This window comes from Budorcas taxicolor, chromosome 23, assembly GCF_023091745.1.
Source record: "Budorcas taxicolor isolate Tak-1 chromosome 23, Takin1.1, whole genome shotgun sequence".
NCBI lineage: Eukaryota > Metazoa > Chordata > Mammalia > Artiodactyla > Bovidae > Budorcas > Budorcas taxicolor.
The window spans coordinates 1,387,140-1,410,797 of record NC_068932.1 but is presented as its reverse complement, the minus strand read 5'-3'; positions in this window follow the sequence as shown (position 1 = coordinate 1,410,797).

Here is a 23,658-nt window from a genome sequence, read left to right as displayed (position 1 = left end):
AACTCTGTCATTGTTCCAAATTTCAGCAACTACCAAAAAAACTTAATACAGGCACAATATAAATGCACAGATAGAAATGAAGAGATGGTGATATTTTAAAATAATGACTTGTGATTTGAGGAATATTCATGAGAATTCAGTGTGGAAGAGTTATGTCCAGTATGCTTCTCTTCCTCTGACCTTGACATTCATTGTTGACAGAGAAGTTTCAAGGGGAGTAATTTTGTACTTATTTACTTCATGCCAGCATTTTTCTCATGATCTGAGTTATTGTACAGCTTGTGTTATCTGATAGTTCCTTCCCTTATTGAACTGTAAGAAAGAGGCAATACCCCAATTCTGAAATATTGTGGGGACACTCTTTTCCATGTTTTATTTATTCAGAATGAGTTAACAGACATTATTTCTCAACTGTTATGCAAGCTTGTAATGCATAATATGGTGCTTGGTTGAACTGCATGTTGATCTTTACATATACAGCATAGCATTCAACATTGCTCCCATACATTTTCATTTCCTTCTGTCTTAAATACCCCATCACTCTCATTCCCCGTCCCCCACCCATCCATTTGCATATCTCCAAATCATTCTCATTTTTCAGAGTCTAGCTGAACTTTCATTCACTCCAACATCCCTAGTCAGAAATAAACTCTTCCATTCATAAAGTCATACAACACCTATTTCTTGTTTTTGATATAGCACTCTTTTACCTAGTGATTTCTGGACTGAATGAACTGATAACCCTGGGGAACATATTTGTGGAACAAGAAATAAAATTTGCTAACTTCTAAGATTTTGCTTTGCTGGATAGGGTATGCAGGCTGGACAAAAACTAATCATCCTGGAATAAAAGGGAATTTTGAGACAGCCCACAGATGAAAAAAAATTCAAAATGAGGACCTGGCATTTATATGGTTAAAGCTAGAAACTCGAGTCAGAGGACAAATGGCTAACAACTGAATTTACAGCATACCCTGTAATCTTATCCATTGCCTAAACAAACAAACAAACAAAAACTTTAGTAAAATTTACATTAATTGTCAATGCCTTTGGAATTATTTTGAGGTGAGAGGAAGGACACACAAAAAAAACAAAATCAAATTGTAAGATGAGCAAGAAGTAAAATACAAGCTGCCAGCCATGTTGAGGTTACATGTATTATTGATGTATGTTTCCCATTTAAACTGTAAACTCCTAGAGGTAGGGGTACTTTATGAAGGACCTTTAGGTTCCTCATATTTCCTAGTATGGCCTTTAGTTCATAATATAAAGTTACTGTTGTTTACTCACTAAGTCATGTCCAACTCTGTGACCCCATGGGCTATAGCCCATTACTGGGATTCTCCCCGCAAGAATACTGAAGTGGGTTGCCATTTCCTTCCTGACCCAGGGATTGAACCTGTGTCTCATCCATTGGTAGGCAGATTCTTCACCCCTGAGCCACCAAGGAAGCCCCACATAATAAAATAATGAGCATATTGTGGATTCCTCCATGACCCAGATATTATAAATATAAGCATTCACCCTATGATACACCTATAAAACCTTTAAGGAAAAACACTGTTCAAGTCAGTGACCCAAGTTATGTAGGTTACAAGTGGTAGAGAAAGGATCTGGACCCAGGCAACTTGACACCAGAGCTTACATACTTAGTCACCAAGCCCCTGGTATGTTAGTGGCTACTGAATTAATAAAATGAATAAGCACTCAATGCTTATTAAATACCTGGTGATGAGTTGATATTTAGGGTTCATTCATGGCCTTTTGAGGTTAAATCATAGGAAAAGATTAAGTTTTCTCTTCAAAACATTTTCATGATAGAGTACTGGCCAGAGAGATCCATAGTTCTGACTGAGGTTCTAATATTCATCTTCCCGGCTGGAATTTCTATGGTAGGTTCCATATAAAGACCATGTGCATACTCAGGTTGTCATAAAAAAAGTGCTTAATAAGCAGTGAAAATGGGTTAAGATGTAATATCTAGCATAAATCAGAAGTCAAGAGCAAGTTCACAGGATCCATGAATGCTAGCAGAACCAGCTAAGTGACTGGTTCAATAGTAAGTTGACTATTTGATGCAGAGACAGAATTCGGTAAGGAGTGAACACTAGGGTTTATTATTTTAAAACTTTTTATAAATAAATTATGGAAAAGGCATTCATAGTCTTATCTTCCCCTTTCTTCAACTTGCCTGGTAAGGCTATAGTTAAATGATTTGATTTAGTCATCAGCGCAACTAGAATGTGATATCTAGGAAGAAGCATATCATAAGCAAATTGAATAAATTGTCACCAATATGATATAGTTTTAAAAGTATACTGAGAACTTCCTATCTCATCTCAGCCTGGCAATTTGTCTGAAATTCCACCATTAGACCTCTAATAAGTTTCAAAGCTCCAATACTTTGGCCACCTGACACAGAGAACTGACTCATTTGAAAAGACCCTGATGTTAGGGAAGATTGAAGGTGAGAGGAGAAGGGGACGACAGAGGATGAGATAGTTGGATGAGATGGTTGGATGGCATCACCAACTCAATGGACATGAATTTGAGTAAACTCTGTGAGTTGATGATGGACTGGGAGGCCTGACATGCTGCAATCCATGGGGTCCCAAGGAGTCGAACATGACTGAGCAACTGAATTGAACTGAACTGAAGTTCCTAGGATATCAATTAAAACGCATGTGCTAAGTTGCTTCAGTCATGCCTGACTCTGTGTGACCCTATGGACTATAGCCCACCAGGCTCCTCTGTCCATGGGTTTCTCCAGGCAAGAATACTGAAGTGGATTGTCATACCTTCCTCCAGAGCATCTTCTCGACCCAGGGATCAAACCCATGTCTCTTTACATCTCCTGCACTGGTGGTCAGGATCTTTACCACCAGTGCCACTTGGGAAGCCTCATTAAAATTTATAGACCTCCCAAAATGATAGCATATAGCCACATTACTGGTCACATAGTTCTTAAGGAAACTAGTATCCCAAGATATTTACATCCATAAAAGCAAGTTGAGAAGCAATAATATAGTGGGACTTTTGAAAGGCAAATAAACTGCAAAGTGAATTTCTGATACATAGGAGTTATTTTCAAAGAATAGTGCCAGGAATTCCTCAGTGAGACATGTGAGGTATTTAGCACACATGAGGGAGGTGCTTCCAGTAAGAAAATTTCTGAGAGAGAGAAAACCATGGGCATAACCCAACTTTGCTATCTGTATCATTTTGTCTTTATAAATGAGGTAATTAAGAATAGACAAGAGATATACGTGGTCCTTGTCCCTTCAGCAGTCATATAGGCAGATGAATGCGCTCTGAAAACCCTAAAATAAAAGTGTTCAGAGGAAATCATTTTTATCATAAAGTATTATTACTGGACTTACCCTCTAGACAAATGCCTTGAAAGATCACACTATGTCTTCCTTAGAGGATATTTTAACCACTTTTTGAAACATTTAGGATTTAAAGGAAGTCAACAATGTCTACTTTCAGGGCCTAAAAAGACACATATACACCAAACAAACCAAAAATAAATTAATTGAAAACTATTAACTTTAAAGAGGCTATATTGTTGAGTTTTACTTTGGAAGGAGAATTATAACAATATATTTTCAGAAAAGGTAAAATCATGACTCTGATACAAATATAAAAAAAAATTTTGTCAATGATTTATTTGTTTACCCCATCATCAATTAAGGAAACAGATATAAAACCCTCTTTCATAGAAGCAGCCAAAGAACAGTGAATTTATTAAATGGATATACAATTGGCCTTTTCTGCCACATTTGAGGCATCGCCAGTGAGCAAACTTCAGTTATGCTTCAATAGGCAAGAATTATTTGCATTACTTCTATCAATTTTCCAAAATATACAGAGTTGCAAACCAGTTCAAAGCCTATGAAAGGCAGACCCCTAGAGAATCAAAAAACCCAGAAGGGTACACTAGACAAGACACTGAAAAGATATCTCTCTATTTGCCCATTTCCAAGTCTTTCACAAATTTCCCTGAGATAAATAAGACAATATGTCTCATCAGGCTTGGCCACAGACATTGAGACTTTGGGAAAAGTGGCACGCTCACTCTGGGTGACATTAGTCTAACAATCTTTCATTTCCCCAGTGCCACTTTGCTTAGTACAGATCAGAGGACTTAAATTCCAGAAGCTTCATTTCTGAGACAGGCTACAGAAACTCATTTTAAGTGAAAACAACTTTAATTAGATTAAAGGACAATAAAAGAAGTACATTTCACTACCAAGTTTGAAATGCTGGTCACATTCCACACATAATTTATTAAAGAAGTGTGAATTTACACTAATCTCTGAGTTACATAAACAGATAAATCATCTTAAAATAGCATGTTATGCCTTTACTTCTTATATGAAAACTCAGTTTGGGTATAATAATTGCAAGGTTGTCCAAATATAAACTCAAAAATGAAAGAAAGCAAAACAAGGCTAATTAAATACTATTTTAAAGTGACATTTCCCCATTATTCAGTACTTCCTCATTTAAAAGAAAATGTTTGTCATTTGAAACATTGCCAAAAGAATCCAAAGATTAGTTTTTCTCTCAAGAGGCTATTTGGCTCATGGGGGAATGCACTTCAATGTCTTTGATTAAATAAAGAGTTCTCTTATCCTTATTTTATTTATTCAAAGACACTGAAGTGCATTCCCCCATGAGCCAAATAGCCTCTTGAGAATTAGGGTACATAGAATGGCCTAAGCATTTCCCTTCTATTCCTCATTCTAGTCATAGATAGACTTAACTGGAAAGAAGGGATTTCTAGATTTGAACTTATGAAACTGAGAAGGGCTTTCCTTCTCTAGAACATTTTTCTGATACATTCAGGACAAAGACTCAGCTGGCTCATTTTAGTTCATCTCTGTACCATCAAGCAGGAGATAGGAACACTTCAACAGAAAGGATATCTGAATAATGCAGGAAAGACTTTGTGGTCCAAAGCCTATCCCTTCAAAAGAGTTTTTACCTTGGTTTCTCAGTTCTAAAATTACTATCATTTGTTTCTCCCTTCATCCTCTATGTTTTCCATTTTGAAAGAATTTTTTATAACAGGTCCTGATTCCTCAATTACATAGGTTAGCCCTTGCCTACATCTCGAATCCCATTTCATATCACTCTCTGCTTTATTCATGTACCACAGTCACATTAACCTCTTCTTGTCTTTAATCATATCAAAGCAACTTAACTCCTCCTCAGGCCTTTGCATACACTCTCCCCATCAGCCTTTACTTCATGTGCTGGTTCTTTCTCAGTTTGCAGGGCTTACCTCAAACCTTATTTTCTTCAGAGAGGCTTTCTCTGACTTTCTTACCTAAAGCACTAGTTTCATGCTAACTGTTGTTGTTCTTCAATTGATAGATCAAGTCCAACTCTTTGTGACCCCGTGGACTGTAGTCCACCAGGCTCCTCTGTCCATGGGATTTCCCAGGCAAGAATACTGGAGTGGGTTGCCATTTCCTTCTCCAGGGTATCTTCCTGGACCAGGGATTGAACCCATATTTCCTACATTGACAAGTGAATTCTTTATGACAGCCACCAGGGAAGCCCCATGCAAATTACTTATAAAGATATGAAGGAAAAATTAATTTGCAATAGAAATAACCAAAACCTCAAAATAGATTGCAATGTTTTACTTGTTTGTTCACCTGTTTACCTCCCAAATAAACTGTAACCTTCTTAAATACAGAGGACTCATGTGACAGGTTCAATGACATGATCCCAGAATCCTATATCAGGCCTGGCCCAGGGCATACTCTCCTTAAATGTTTTCTAAATGGCTGAGTAAATGAAATGACGCAGTCTGAAGGTATGTGCTGGCTTCACTATCTACGATAGCCTGTGTGATCTCAAGCAAATAACTAAACCTCCCTATACACCAAGTTCTTCATCAGAAAGACAGCTATCTTAGAATGTTATTTTGATGAAATTAGGTAATGTTACTAAGAATCCTAGCTAATAGTTTCTAGTATTATAATTAGTGCCAATATTACAGTTAAAATAAATCCCATGAAGCTAAACTAATCAAAGTTGTAAAAGTTATAAAACATTCCCTCAACAACTTCAGTACTGGGAATAACAAAGTTGCCCAAACATAGACCCGTCTTCCATTAGGAGATATCCAATGTTAATTTCTTATGCTTACTTCTTTCTCAAGGTATATACTAGGCGAAGGGCTCACTAGAAAAGTCACTTTCAATCTATCATGTATGTCTGAATTCTATTATCAGTTGTTTATTAATTCATTGGCTTTAGCTGTAACTGCCATTTTCCAGTGCCTCCATTTTTAGTACATATTTGCAATGCCACTTTCTCCATCTTTGTCAGTAAGAGAATTAGATAAATCTTATTAAAATTATTGACAATGTTAGGTAACAACATTATTGGAATACCAATGACAAAAAAAAAAAAAAAGCTCTTTGCTACTAGGCTTTCCAGCAACTCAAGAATACAAGTAGAAATACCTCACCTGTGAACTCTGTCTCTAAATCATTAAGTGGAATTCAATGAAAGGTTTTAGGATCCCAACAAAAAATTAGACAAAAAAGTTGCCCAGTAACAAACAGAACATCCTTGTTCGCTCCAGGTCTGGTTTTACAGTTGCAGAGAACAAGCAACTTTGCTCACCTTCAACAACCCACATAAGCTTATTCTTTAAAGTGCATCTAAGTGTATTAGAATCACACTGCAATTGCAGTGAAAACACAGAACATAATAGATACACTAATGCTTTTTCTGACTTCAAAAAAGTGTTTGTGTAAAATTAAACTATCCACTTGAAAGAGAAATCTGTAGTCCTACATTTGAGCTCTTCATAATCCAAGCTTCTCTTTTCTTTCAGTATTTCAGAAAACCTTCTCTAGCCAAATAAAAAGAGTAAATGATCATCAACAATATCCATCCAAAAGTCATCAAAATATCAGAAATGTATAAGGCATTTATGAAAAGAGAGATTTGTAACACTTGTCAAAATTAACACCTCATAAATGCTTCACAAAGAAAGAGCAACTCGGAACATTTCCACTTTGAAGGGAATATAATTACACCTATTAAGAGTCATTTTATCAAAGAGTTATTTTATCTAAATGTTAAAAGTGACATAAAAATACATATGTTATCAAATATTCAAATGTTCTTACATTCAGTTGTATCATGATTCTTGTGAAACTTTCAAAAGAACTATTCCCATCTTCCCATCAGGTAAGTCAACTTCTACTTATTATATAATTAATGTAGTCAGTGTATTTGCCAGAGTACAAAATAGTATTAGAGTTGATACAACACGCATGATTGTTGTTGAGTCACTCAGTAATGTTTGACTTTTTGTGACCCCATGAACTACAGCATGAAAGAGCTTCCCTGTACTTTACCATTTCCTGGAGCTTGCTCAAACTCATGTCCATTGAGTTGGTGATACCATCCAACCATCTCACCCTCTCTGTTGTCCCCTTCTCCTCCCTTCAATCTTTCCCAGTATCAGGGTCTTTTCCAATGAGTCTGTTCTTCGCATCAGGTGGACAAAGTATTGGAGCTTCAGCCTCAGCCCCTGCAATGAATATTCAGGATTGATTTCCTTAATGATTTTATGGTTTCACCTCCTTGCATCCAAGGGACTGTCAAGAGTCTTCTCCAACACCACAGTTCAAAAGCATCAATTCTTCAGCACTCATCTTTCTTCATAGTCCAACTCTCACATCCATACATGACTAATGAAAAAACCATAGCCTTGACTAAATGGACTTTTGTTGGCAAAGTAATGTCTCTGCTTTATAATATACTGTCTAGTTTGGTAATAGCTTTTCTTCCAAGGAGCAAGCATCTTCTAATTTCATGGTTGCAGTCACTGTCCACAGTGGTTTTGGAGCCCAAGAAAATAAAGTCTGTCACTGTTTCCACTGTTTCCTCATTTATTCACCATGAAGTGATGGGACCGGATGCTTTTAGAATGTTGAATTTTAAGCCAGCTTTTTCACTCTCCTCTTTCACTTTCAAGAAGTTCTTTAGTTCTTCTTTGCTTTCTGCCACTAGGGTGGTGTCATCTACATATCTGAGATTATTTATATTTCTCCTGGCAATCTTGATTTCCAGCTTGTGCTTCATCCAGCCCAGCATTTTCTCATGACATACACTGCATATAAGTTAAATAAGCAGGATGACAATATATAGTCTTGAAGTACTCCTTTCCCAATTTGGAACCAGTCTGTTGTTCCATGTTCAGTTCTAACTGTTGCTTCTTGACCCGATTACAGATTTCTCAGGAGGCAGGTAAGGTGGTCTGGTATTCCCATCTCTTCAAGAATTTTCCACAGTTTGTTGTGATCTGCTTTGTTAAAGGCTTTCAGTTCTGTTCAGTTCAGTTCAGTTGCTCAGTCGTGTCTGACTCTCCATGACCCTATGAATCGCAGCATGCCAGGCCTCCCTGTCCATCACCAACACCCAGAGTTCACTCAGACTCACGTCCATCAAGTCAGTGATGCCATCCAGCCATCTCATCCTCTGTCGTCCCCTTCTTCTCCTGCCCCCAATCCCTCCCAGAATCAGAGTCTTTTCCAATGAGCCAACTCTTCGCATGAGGTGGCCAAAGTACTGGAGTATCAGCTTTAGCATCATTCCTCCCAAAGAAATCCCAGAGTTTATCTCCTTCAGAATGGACTGTCAAAGCTTTAGCAGAGTCAATGAAGCAGATATCTTTCTGGAATTCTCTTGCTTTTTTTTAATGATCTATTGCTTGGTGGCAATCTGATCTCTGACTCCTCCGCCTTTTCTAAATCTAGCTTGAACATCTGGAATTTCTCAGTTCACATATTGTTGAAGCCTAGCTTGGAGAATTTTGAGCATTACTTTGCTAGCATCTGAAATGAGTGCAACTGTGTGGTCGAACTTTTGCACATTCTTTGGCATTGCCTTTGGGATTGGAATGAAAACTGACCTTTTCCATTCCTGTGGCCACTGCTGAGTTTTCCATATTAATTTCCAACTATAAATCTATATTTCATTGATTGACTCAAGTTCCTTTCTTCCTCAATCAACAGGCAAAAGAACTCCAAGTGCACTTACTCAGTCCATTTTAGGACCAGACTTTGTAGAGACGAGCCCAGGAAGACCAATCAGTTCAGAATGATTTTTCCTTCTACTGTTGCTAACACTGCTATTGGAAAAAGGATTCCAGAAGTCTGATACAAACATGTAACATAGAAGCAAGTCCCCAAAACCTGGAGAGCAGGAGTTGGAAGACAGAGCCCTGTTTACTCCAGTTTTACTTTAATAGTTGGCACTTTCAATAATTTATTCTAAACTCTGGAGGATTTGTAGGTGTCAGTGAGCCCAGCTCATTCAGTTTAGACACAGAAAACCCTTTCTCCTCAGTGCCACATTCAGCGGAATGACTGCTGAGTAGGGCAGGATTCTAGCATCAATTAAGTGTTGAGCTCAAAATCAGCCCTCATCTCACTGCAGGGAGAGGACTGTGGTTGGTTAGTTCTTGTTCTTTTCTGTATTTGCTAGAGGGCCATAAATCAGAAGTATGCATCAATACCGACTCATCTTTGGTCCAAGTAACTGAAACAGAGGTTTGGAAGCAGTACTCACATTCTGCTTCCTCTCACTAGGACTGAGTAACTGATTAAACTGCTTAGCTGAATTTCAGAGCTCAGAAAGGAAGACTCTTTCACTGTACCAGGATTAGCTTCTAAGATGATTTCCTTCATGGGAAAAGCCCACATGATACTCCAAAAAAATGAAAGTTTCCATACCTTTAGTTTGTATCCAAGCCACTAAACAGTTAAATTTAATGGACTCTAACATACACTAGCCTTAGAGAAGACTGTTCACTTCGAAGTCTCAGTTTCACCAACTACAAAATAATACTGCTTCTTTTCATTCTTCTAAAGATTGTTTTGAGAATGGAATGCTATTACTAAGACAAAGAGTCTTAAAAATCAAGGCTGAAATAATTATAGCATTTAATTATGTTTATACTCTTTTCATTTGATATCATAAATATCAGTTTTTTAATTACTAAAAATTTCTATTGATTTGGTAAACTTTAAAATGAGCTAGGAGTGGAAAGTCTATCACTTCATATATCTCCTAGTAATTCAGAGTGACAAACCCCACAAATTTAAGGTATATAGAAGTTATGGCACATGTTCCATTATTTGTATCAGCCCTGTACTTTTCTCATCATGTTCATTCCTATCTTTCACAGTGTTGTGTTTCATTTTTCTTCCTTTTTGTTTATTTTTCACTACTCCAAGTAGTACACAAGATATTGCTTAGCCATACCAAATTTAAATAAAAAGACATCTGCCGACTGAAAAATTACAATTTACCATGTATTACAGGTGGCAGTCATTTTCCCATCTCATGCATTCTCAATTTGTAGACCAAAGTCATATAACATGTACATATACACATATTTATTTTTTTTTAGTAGGGGGGAAAATATACTCTACAATATGTATCTAAAATCTTACATAACAATGCAATAACTTTCATGTAGTATTGAGGATTATTTACAAGCAGTTGATCCCAATGTAAAATAAATAGTGTATACTGGTCCAGTTATAAATATTAAATGTTCAGAATAAAAATATTCCATGATAAGGTTAAAATTTGAGGCAATCTTGGGAGGAGATTATGTACAGTCATATTTAATTAGAGACAGGCAAATTCTTGGGCATTAGTTGGAATTGCCAGCCATAGCCAAGGTCAGTAAGAAGGCTCTAATCAGAGTATTACCCAAAGCAGCAAGTCTTCCATCTTCAGGAGAGCTACTAATGCTCAGAGGAGACACAGAAAAGCAGGACAACTGAGGCAGCAAACCACCAGGAGCCTATGTAGAAGAAGTGAACTTCAAAGACATGATTGTGAATCTCACTCAAGAGATTTTGACAAACTTGAACAGAGGTGTCAGACTAGAGAAGTACAAATACAGGTCTCTCTGCACTGACCCGAAAACAAAGTCCTCAGACACACTCTCCCAAGTATGTATGCATCAAAACTAAGGAAGGGATGTCCAAAGAAGTGGCATTCATTAAAACGAAAGTAGTAACTCATGATGGGATATGTGGAAAGAAGGACTTTAGGAAAAAGACTGCTTGATTTCCAGTCCTCTAGACACAGAAAAACCATTTTCATGAATGTGACTTGATTATTAATATTTGGATTATATTCCATTTTTGGTAGTCATCAGAAGAGCAACAATGGTGGAAAAAACATGTTAACATAATAAATCTGAAATACTGACCTTATTCATCTTACAAAAACTCAAAAAAAAAAAAAGGTAAAGAATATATATATGCTGATAGGATTCAATATTTGAACCATGATGATTCCTTAAAAATGCAAAACCAATGCAGTATTGTAAAGTAAAAATAAAAATTAAAAAAAATGCGTATACATTATATGTATGTATGCATGTATGTGGTGGTGCACATGCACTCAGTCATGTCCGATTCTTTGCAACCCCATGGACTGTAGCCTGCCAGGCTCCTCTGTCCATGGAGTTCTCTAAGCAAGAATGCTGGAGCAGGTTGTCATTTTCTACTCCATAGTATCTTCCCAACCCAGGGACTGAACCCCTGTCTTTTGAGTCCCCTGCAGCAGATTCTTTACCACTATGCCACTTGAGAAGCTATGTATACATAACATGTGTGCATTCTCAGTTGCTTCAGTCATGTCCGACTCTTTGCAACCCCATGGACTGTAGCCCACTAAGTTCCTTTGTCTATGGAATTCTCCAAGCAAGAATGCTGGAGAGCAGCTGTCACATCTTACTCCAGGGGACCTTCCTGAATCAGGGATCGAATCCACATTTCATGTCGCCTGCCTTACCAGGCAGGTTCTTTACCACTATTACCACCTAGGAACCCCACATATAACACGTGTATACACACACATGTAATACTACATATACACATACATATGTATATAAAGTATGTATAAAGATATATTCTTAAGGATAGATGTGAATTAAATATAATGAATATAAATGTCTTATATACTTTCTATATGGTATTAATAACCATTTAATAAATTTTCTTTTTGTACTTATAAAATTAACAATTATAGAAACTTTAGTTGCTCTATACAAAGTAGTTAACTATATATAAATTGTTAGTTAACAGTGAATATAACTATTTGCTTCTGAATAAATCACCAAATAAATTTTACTACATTTTCAAAGAAAGTATCTAACCAATAATTATCACTATTGAGAGATTTTTGAGAAAATTAGTGTACCTTATTATGAATATTTTTCTTTTTTAGCTCCTTTTAAAATGTTTCCTAAAATAGTGTAAATTATGCCTATTCCTTTAAACAATTTTCAACATTGACAAGAGATATTCATTTAGCAGAGTCAAATGTCAGTATACTCTGATTAATCTTTAAGAAATCTTAAAATCTCTTTCTTAATAGGTTAAAGGGAAATCAAACATATTTTTTCATCTCAGCACAAGATAACTGAGTTTTATTCTGGGTTCTAGAAACCACTTAACGGGTATTCTTCCCCACCTCCCCCCAAGAAAAGAAAATAAGGGCTTATAATTTATTATGAAGTACCAAGGGGTCCTAAAATACACTTATTGCAAAGCTGGAAAAAAAAAAAACCTGCTAAAGAACAAAAGTTGCTTTTATGAACAACATTCGATGGAAATGTCTGTTTCAAAAAGAAATAGACTTCTAACCAATCTCTGTGCTATCAAGTCAAGTATTATTGTTTTGATCTCAGGATGTTTCAAAGAAATATTCATCAAAAAAAGAACAAAAGCAGAGATAGAATAGATAATCTGAAACAAAGATAATAAAAAGAGGAAAACTGAAATCATAGGTCAGAGCAACAAGAATCAAATAGTTGGGAATTGATAATTGAGATATAAAAACATTGAAAAAATGAAGTTCTTATATTTTCTGACATAGTACAAAGGGCAACATTCAGAACAGATGCAGGCAGTATTTTAACCAATCATTTGACCATGAGCTTATAAATGAGAAGAGCATAATCAAAAGGAACCCAAAAAGGCACTAATAAAATTTATGCAAAATTGGCTTTCAAGATGCATTCAAAACTCTGCTAACTGTCCCCATTTTGAAAGGATTAAGTACACATTTTTCCCAGTACATCATTTTTAAGCACACATTTTCTCAGTACTGAACTCCGTGAATAAACTCTGCACATAGTAGGTGCTCAATAAATATCTGATTAAAGTAAGAATTTTGGTGATCATTATATTCTACACACAGTATATTCAAACAACAATTGTGTCAGATATTTTCCTATTTGATGATGCTGTAAGAATCTCAATGACTGTGATCTTGACATATAATATCAGCTCCTAATAGGGTATGGGCTGCTGCTGCTGCTAAGTCGCTTCAATTGTGTCCAACTCTTTGCGACACCATAGACAGCAGCCCACCAGGCTCCTCAGTCCCTGGGATTCTCCAGGCAAGAACACTGGACTGGGTTGCCATTTCCTTCTCCAATGCATGAAAGTGAAAAGTGAAAGTGAAGTCGCTCAGTCATGTCTGACTCTTAGCGACCCATGGACTGCAGCCTACCAGGCTCCTCCGCCCATGGCTACGTACACTCAAAGAAGGACCACTTCAAAATGACTATAAGCTATTTAAAGAATGTTTAAATCATTTTTGCATCATCATATTTTTTCAAAGATTACTTTTCTTTCCCTCTGTATTTTGTAGAATATAAATAAATTATGAGACTAAAAATCTTGAACTATGATTTTTCTTTATATTAGGTTTTGCTACATTTTCTTTACATTAGATTTTGCTGCTTGGTAGATGATAAGTAGGGTTTCCCTGGTGGCTCATCTGGTAAAGAATCTGCCTGCAATATGGGAAACCTAGATTCGATCCCTGGGTTGGGACGATCCCCTGAAGAAGGGAAAGGCTACCCACTCCAGTATTCTTGCCTGGAGAATTACATGGATTGTATAGTCCATGGGGTCACAAAAAGTCGGACATGACTTTCACACATAGATGATAAGTAAACAAACCAAATAACAAAGGCTTCCAGGGAATCAGTAATGTTATTTTCTGTCCAAGTTTTGCTACTTACTTTCTGTAGTCCCAGGTGACTCATCCTCTCCGTCCCTCATTTCCTTATCAGCAAAATGAAAATGAACAGCACTGGCCTAATTTGAGATTATCTTGATAAATATGGTGGCTTCCCTGGTGGTTCAGGTGGTAAAGAACTGGCCTGCAATGTGAGAGACCTGGGTTCGATTCCTGGGTTGGGAAGATCCCCTGAAGGAAAACATGGCAACCCACTCCAATATTCTTGCCTGGAGAACCCCCATGGACAGAGGAGCCTGGAGTGCCACAGTCCATGGAGTCCCAAAGAGTCAGACAAGAGTGAGTGAATAAGCACAAAGAGCTTTTAAAGATGAAGCCTGAATGTAATAAAATTCAGTGTTAAAGTAGGTCTAACTTTTCACATGAAAATTTAAGCACGAATTCCAAAGGACATTTAATGGTTTTTATTTTGGGAAAATATGCATGTTTATGAAAAGTAACCCTGTTTTTTATGGGATGATAAAGTGTAGACACTAATTATGTGTATAAAGCTCATGGAAATATTTCAGTAATAAACAAATAATTCTGTTTTGCAATTTGACAATGTCTACAGAAAGAAAGTACCACAGAATTAAGTTTTGTATCTATTGGATGAAACACAAGCTGCAATCACGGTTGCCAGGAGAAATACTAATAACCTCAGATATGCAGATGACACCACCCTAATGGCAGCGAGAGAAGAGGAACTAAGAGCCTCTTGAGGGAAGTGAAAGAGGACAGTGAAAAACTGGCTTAAAATTCAACATTAAAAAATGAAGATCATGGCATCTGGTACCATTAGATTATGGCAAATAGATGGGGAAACAATGGAAAGAGTGAGAGACTACTTTCTTGAGCTCCAAAAACACTGTGGATGGTGACTGAAGCCATAAAGGTAAAAACTTGCTACTTGGAAAAAAAGCAAAAACAAGCCTCAGTTCAGTTCAGTCACTGAGTCATGTCTGATTCTTTGCGACCCCATGAATTGCAGCATGCCAGGCCTCCCTCAGTTCAGTTCAGTTCAGTTCAATTGCTCAGTCGTGTCCAATTCTTTGCAGCCCCATGAATGGCAGCATGCCAGGCCTCCCTGTCCATCACCAAGTCTCGGAGTTAACTCAGATTCCTGTTCATCGAGTCAGTGATGCCATCCAGCCATCTCATCTTCTGTCGTCTCCTGCTCCTCCTGCTCCCAATCCCTCCCAGCATCAGAGTCTTTTCCAATGAGTCAAGTCTTCACATGAGGTGGCCAAAGTATTGGAGTTTCAGCTTTAGCATCATTACTTCCAAAGAAATCCCAGGGCTGATCTCCTTCAGAATGGACTGGTTGTATCTCCTTGCAGTCCAAGGGATTCTCAAGAGTCTTCTACAACACCACAGTTCAAAAGCATCAATTCTTCAAGCTCAGCCTTCTTCACAGTCCAACTCTCACATCCATACATGACCACAGGAAAAACCATAGCCTTGATTAGACGGACCTTAGTCGGCAAAGTAATGTCTCAGCTTTAGAATATGCTATCTAGGTTGGTCATAACTTTTCTTCCAAGGAGTAAGAGTCTTTTAATTTCATGGTGCAGTCACCATCTGCAGTGATTTGGGAGCCCCCAAAAATAGTCTGACACTGTTTCCACTGTTTCCCCATATATTTCCCATGAAGTAATGGTACTGAATGCCATAATCTTAGTTTTCTGAATGTTGAGCTTTAAGTCAACTTTTTCACTCTCCACTTTCACTTTCACTTTCATCAAGAGGCTTTTTAATTTCTCTTCACTTTCTGCCATAAGGGTGGTGTCATCTGCATATCTGAAGTTATTGATATTTCTCCCAGCAATCTTGATTCCAGCTTGTGTTTCTTCCAGTCCAGCGTTTCTCATGATGTACTCTGCATAGAAGTTAAACAAGCAGGGTCACAATATACAGCTTTGACGCACTCCTTTTCCTATTTGGAACCAGTCTGTTGTTCCGTGTCCAGTTCTAACTGTTGGTTCCTGACCTGTATACAGATTTCTCAAGAGGGAGGTCAGGTGGTCTGGCATTCCCATCTCTTTCAGAATTTTCCACAGTTTATTGTGATCCATACAGTCAAAGGCTTTGGCATAGTCAATAAAGCAGAAATGGGTGTTTTTCTGGAACTCTCTTGCTTTTTCCATGATCCAGCAGATGCTGGCCATTTTATCTCTGGTTCCTCTGCCTTTTCTAACTCCAGCTTGAACATCAGGAAGTTTATGTTTCATGTATTGCCAAGGCCTGGCTTGGAGAATTTTGAGCATTCCTTTACTAGCATGTGAGATGAGTGCAATTCTACAGTAGTTTGAGCATTCTTTGGCATTGTCTTTCTTTGGGATTGGAATGAAAACTGACCTTTTCCGGTCCTGTGGCCACTGCTGAGTTTTCCAAATTTGCTGGCATATTGAGTGTAGCACTTTCACAGCATCATCTTTCAGGATGTGAAATAGCTCAACTGGAATGCCATCACCTCCAATAGCTTTGTTCATAGTGATTCTTTCTAAGGCCCACTTGACTTTACATTCCTGGATGTCTGGCTCTAGATGAGTGATTACACTATCGTGATTATCTGGGTCGTGAAGATCTTTTTTGTATAGTTCGTCTGTGTATTCTTGCCACCTCTTCTTAATATCTTCTGCTTCTGTTAGGTCCAGACCATTTCTGTCCTTTATCGAGCCCATCTTTGCATGAAATGTTCCCTTGGTATCTCTAATTTTCTTGAAGAGATCTCTAGTCTTTCCCATTCTGTTCCTCTATTTCTTTGCATTGATTGCTGAAGAATCAAGATTGCCGGGAGAAATATCAATAACCTCACATATGCAGATGACACCACCCTTATGGCAGAAAGTGAAGAAGAACTAAAAAGCCTCTTGATGGAAGTGAAAGTGGAGAGTGAAAAAGTTGGCTTAAAGCTCAACATTCAGAAAACGAAGATTATGGCATTCAGTACCATTACTTCATGGGAAATAGATGGGGAAAGAGTGGAAAGAGTGTCAGACTTTATTTTTTGGGGCTCCCAAATCACTGCAGATGATGACTGTGCCATGAAATTAAAAGACACTTACTCCTTGGAAGAAAAGTTATAACCAACGTACATAGCGTATTCAAAAGCAGAGACTGCTGACTAAGGTCTGTCTAGTCAAGGCTATGGTTTTTCCAGCAGTCATGTACGGATGTGAAAGTTGGGCTGTGAAGAGGCTGAGCCCTGACGAATTGATGCTTTTGAACAGTGGTGTTGGAGAAGACTCTTGTGAGTCCCTTGGACTGCAAGGAGATCCAACCAGCCCATTCTGTAGGAGATCAACCCTGGGATTTCTTTGGAAGGAATGATGCTAAAGCTGAAACTCCAGTACTGTGGCCACCTCATGTGAAGAGTTGACTCATTGGAAAAGACTGTGATGCTGGGAGGGATTGGGAGCAGGAGGAGAAGGGGATGACAGAGGATGAGATGGCTGGATGGCATCACTGACTCGAAGGACATGAGTCTGAGTGAACTCCGAGAGTTGGTGATGGACAGGGAGGCCTGGCGTGCTGCGATTCATGGGGTCACAACGAGTCAGACACGACTGAGCAACTGAACTGAACTGATATAACATGAAAGCTAATGTCTGGTCCTCACGTCATTCACCTCTAATCTCTCAGACAATAAAGGCTCCTCCGCAAAGCTTCTCCAAAAGACCCAATAGTCCTATCTGAGAGTAAAAGGAGAAAAGATGCAAAGCTTTCATATATGGAAAATGCAAGATTTATGAGGGATCAAATCTGTTTATACTCTATCCGGTCACTCAGATTATCTTTTGGCCCAATCCAAAGTAACTTTCAAAAGAGTCCTAGTGAGAAGAGGTAACAGGGAGGACTATGTCAATGAGCTGTGTCCTCAAATTATCTTCAAAGTAGTAGGACAATGGCACAGATACATGCAGGTTAGGAAAAGAAATGGAGCAGAGTAATATAGCTAAGTCAATCTCTTAAAATGTAAAGCCTCACTACTGTTGTAACCTGAAGCCAACAAGATGATGAAAGAGACACAACAGAACACATTCTCCACTAGAAAAGAACACATTGACCACAGAATGAATGGATTATGTCTTGAGTGTCAAAAGAAAAGAGAAAAAAGAAAATTAAGTGGAAGAAAAAATTGATAGTCACGGTTCATTGCAAGCATACATAGGATACTTCAGTTACTCTCCTGAACTAACAGAAAAAACTTTGAGTCTGATATTTCCAGTTGTTTTTACTTATGACAGCCGAAACTCAGGTAATACAATATTACTATTATTATTGTGACTCTATTGGGACACCCAAGGGACAAGAAAAATAAGGCACTGAATTTTTGGGAAATAAGGATAAGGAGGAGAGGGGACAGAAACTTGAGGACAAAATCTTTTTGAGGTTTTGCCTGAGTCATTTTTCACTTACCTGGTGGTATACAAAATCTCACTATGGTGCTGAGGATCCCTGACTTGAAAGTACAGGTTTTAAAATAATGACGAAATAAATCTAAGATATTTTTTTTTATTTTGGTGAAGCATTTGCCTTATGTGCTGAATCTGAAAATAAAATGAACTTACCAAGTTGTGAGTTCTTCTCACAAGTCTATTTAGTTACTTTATAGTTCTCTAAAATAATTATCATGAATCAAGAAACCCTACTTTTCTCATGCCTGATGATTTAACATGCTTCATGATTTATTTTTCTATTTAGACAATTGTCTCATCTTTTGAGAAGAAACAATTTAGTTTAAGTGACAGAGCCTTTTCTCATGTGGTTCTTTTTAATATCTGTGCTTGGATGACTCTTGTACTTCTTATCATTTCCACTACAGTAGTCAGATATCTGTGGGCATCTGGTTTCTCTTATGAATTTAACAGGGACAGAGTTTGGAAAATAAATCAGTTTAAAAAATGCATCTTTATTGGGTTTTATGAGCATATCCATAACTCTTCAAGAGATACTCTTCAGGAGAGAGGAAAAATAAGCAGAGCATAAATATACCATTAAAATTCAAAATGCTGGATACTGAGTCATGAATATAAAACATCTAAGGGATTTTGCAAGTCATGGAGAAGAGTAATAGAAATGAAAAAGACAAGAAAGTCCTTGGACTCTGTTAATAACAATAAAACAATTCAGGACAATCAGATATAAATATACATGTTTAGGAAGAAATTTCATGAATTTGAAGATACCAAATTTTGAAGATACTAAATTTAAATTATATGAACCAAACAAAAGCCTCCTTCTTATACCTCAGATTCAAGGCCAGTGAAGAATGACATTCAAAGAACTGGTAGTATATTTAGTCAGCATAGCTAAGTATATAAGGCATATCGAGAACAAATAGAAAAACAATGAAAAAAATGTTACAAGTCTCTGCAGAAATAGCCCAGGCCCCCAGCTTAGGAAAAACAGTGCCACTCTTACCTTGCTAACCAAAAATGGAGTACTATTTTCCAAGAGGAAACAAAACATGTGGTTTTAGTCTTAGACTTGCTTTATCACTGAAGTAAAGTCAAAAAAAGAGGAAAACTGTTCTTTCAAACTGATAGAATGCGTTGGTTGCTAAATTTGTAAAGAGCCTCAAGATTTTCACGTGAGCAGAATTCCCTTACTTTCTGAAATTCCTCTCAAAGCCCTTTACTTTGAAATATATTTTACATAACCACACTAGATTTTCTTATGCTCCTATGAGACTGCTATCCACTTTGACTGTACTAAGTCAGGCAACATGAAGAATATCTAAATTGAATTTTTTAAACTTCTCTGTTTTAGTGAATTTATTTTTCTCTTTGTAAATGTTAGTTTTGTATTGTTTGGCCTCATAATTACATTGTTATTCTTTCTGATGGACACAGACAAATTTGAAGAGTTAAATGTATATTTGTTATAAAATAAATTCATTATTTTTCTAAAGTCATATTCAACCAATGAGTAATTATACAATTCTTTAAAAGCATAGCTATCTCTCAATCAACTAATGTGGATTACATGCCTATTTGCAGCTAGAGATCTCACCAATCAGTGGTCCTCTGTTGCCTTTAGCACAATAAAGTTCCTCTATGTTGTTTTTGTTGTTGTTCAGTCACCAAGTCACATCTGACTCTGCAACTCCATGAACTACAGCATGCCAGGCTTCCCTGTCCTCCATTATCTCCCAGAGTTTGCTCAAATTCATGTTCATTAGTCAGTGATACCATCCAACCATCTCATCTTCCACTGCCCACTTTTCCTATTGCCATCAATCTTTCCCAGCATCAGGGTCTTTTCCACTTAGTCAGCTATTTGTATCAGGTGGCCAAAGTATTGGAGCTTTAGCATCAGTCTTTCTAATGAATATTCATTGTTGATTTCCTTTGGGATTGACTGGTTTGATGTCCTTGCTGTCCAAGGGATTCTCCAACACCACAATTCAAAAGTATCAATTCTTTGGCACTAAGCCTTCTTTTTATGGTCCAATGCTTACATCCATGCATGACTACTGGGAATATCACAGCTTTGACTATAGTGAACCCTATGCTTTATTCATACATTCATTTCTGACACTTTGGGGACATGATTTTTGTCAGTAACTAGCTACTGCTGCTGCCGCTGCTGAGTCGCTTCAGTCGTGTCCAAATCTGTGTGACCCCAGAAAAGCCAGCCCACCAGGCTCCCCCGCGTCTGGGATTCTCCAGGCAAGAATTCTGGAGTGGGTTGCCATTGCCTTCTCATACCTAGTTACTATGAGATCTAATTAACCTCCAAGACCAATACATAGTACATTGTGTACTAGAAGGGCTTAATTTGATTAGTTCAAGCATTTGGTTTGGGAGGACAGACATAATCCTCCTACTCCTGGGACAAATATGTCTTGATACCAAGTTCAGGGAATTAACATGATAATACTTCCTAAAGGAGTCATGGCTCATATATCTTTAGTCCACCCAAAAATAAATCAGCAAACTGAGCCCACTAATGTGAGAATGTCATGGTGCACTCAAGAAACACTATATAGAATTAGGTTAAATAAGAGAAAATGCAAAAACTAATAGATATCTTCTGGAGTGCAGGTAGCTTGCTATCTTCTTTTGCAGGCAGACGCTTTAACCTCTGAGCCATCAGGGAAGCCCCTTTAATAATTGCTATGGGTTAAATCTCCATTTTCTGAACCAAACTACACTTTGTTCTCCCCACATTTATTTCCCTGAGTAATTTGGAGAAATAAGGAAAATCCAGAAGTAGTAATAGGAGCTTAATGCATACTAAATAATAATGCTCACTACTGCCCTGTTAAATAATAGCTAGTCTAATTTGTAGGTAAGGAAACTACATCACACGAGGGTTGGGTAACCTTCTCCAAGTCACAGAGCAATTAATAATCAAAGTCCATTTTGGAAATTAGGTATATGTGAATCCAAAGCCTGTGGTCTAAACTTGGGTTTTACCATCTCTCAGGAGCATAAATTTCAGGCCTTTAACACTAGGGGTAAATATATTTAAATCAGTTTTCCAAGAATCTTTTTTCTGTCATAAATATCCTTTCTGCTTGCTTGTGTTATGGACATGCCCTTCCAGCTAATGTACAACATCGATTAGTCTAATGTGAGGCTGCTGCCAAGAGATACATCCTGTAGTTGAAATTGAATTGTATCTGAACAACACATTTCCTTAGTAATCCTAAGTAATCAATCAATGCTGGTGGTTCTGATGACTATAGGTTGTCTTTTCTGACACAAAGGGAATGTCCTCCAAGTCCTTTATGCTATGGAATAGTAAAAGGTACTTAGTGGACCCAATGTGGAACACAATGGCCCAGAGAGGAAAAGGCACTATTTGATCTCCATCTACATCAGGTATGCGCAATCTCAGAGACAAGAGCATAATAAAAACATTACTTTCTGATCACTCTGTGGACAAATCATAAAGTGGGCTTCCACTTAGAGCTTTCAATTTCCCCTGATTATCTAAGTGTTACACAGCTTGGAGATGGTCATATTCCTCCCAAAGGTAATCTTAAAGTAAGAGAAGAGTCAGGAAGCATTGACTTGTTATACAATTTCTGACCTTAAGTTTTCTGTTTCAGGTTATTTGTGAATGAAAGTTCGGTCATTTTCTGACCTATGCAATTGAGGCATTATGATTTTTCTTTTAAATATGGTTATTTAAATACTATGTTGATGTATGCCAAAACCAATACAATATTATAAAGTAATTAGCCTCCAATTAAAATAAACAAATTTATATTAAAAAATAAATAAATACTATGGAGCTGACTGTGGCTCAGACCATGAACTCCTTATTGCCAAATTGAGACTTAAATTGAAGAAAGTAGGGAAAACCACTAGACCATTCAGGTATGACCTAAATCAAATCCCTTATGGTAATACAGTGGAAGTGAGAAATAGATTTAAGGGACTACATCTGATAGACAGAGTGGCCTGATGAACTATGGATGGAGGTTCATGACATTGTACAGGAGACAGGGATCAAGACCATCCCCATGGAAAAGAAATGCAAAAAAGCAAAATGGCTGTCTGAGGAGGCCTTACAAATAGTTGTGAAAAGAAGTGAAAAGCCAAGGCGAAAAGGAAATGCATAAGCATCTGAATGCAGAGTTCCAAACAATAGAAAGAAGAGATAATAAAGCCTTCCTCAGTGATCAATGCAAAGAAATAGAGGAAAAAAACAGAATAGGAAGGACTAGAGATCTCTTCAAGAAAATTAGAGATACCAAGGGAACATTTCATGCAAAGATGGGCTTGATAAAGGACAGAAATGGTATGGACCTAACAGAAGCAGAAGATATTAAGAAGAGGTGGCAAGAATACACAAAAGAACTGTACAAAAAGATCTTCACGACCAGATAATCACGATGGTGTTCTCACTCATCTAGAGCCAGACATCTGGGAATGTGAAGTCAAATGGGCTTTAGAAGGCATCACTATGAATAAAGCTAGTGGAGGTGATGGAATTCCAGTAGAGCTATTTCAAATCCTGAAAGATGATGCTGTGAAAGTGCTGCACTCAATATGCCAACAAATTTGGAAAACTCAGAAGTGGCCACAGGACTGGAAAAGGTCAGTTTTCATTCCAATCCCAAAGAAAGGCAATGCCAAAGAATGGTCAAACTACGGCACAGTTGCACTCATCTCACATGCTAGTAAAGTAATGCTCAAAATTCTCCAAGCCAGGCTTTAGCAATACATGAACTGTGATCTTTCAGATGTTCAAGCTGGTTTTAGAAAAGGCAGAGGAACCAGAGGTCAAATTGCCAATACCCGCTGGATCATGGGAAAAGCAAGAGAGTTCAGAAGAAACATCTATTTCTGCTTTATTGACTATGCCAAAGCCTTTGACTGTGCGGATCACAATAAACTGTGGAAAATTCTGAAAGAGATGGGAATAGCAGACCACCTGACCTCCCACTTGAGAAACCTGTATGCAGGTCAGTAAGCAACAGTTAGAATTGGACATGGAACAACAGACTGATTACATATAGGAGAAGGAATACGTCACCCTGCTTACTTAACTTATATGAGAACATCATGGGAAATGCTGGGCTGGAATCAAGATTACTGGGAG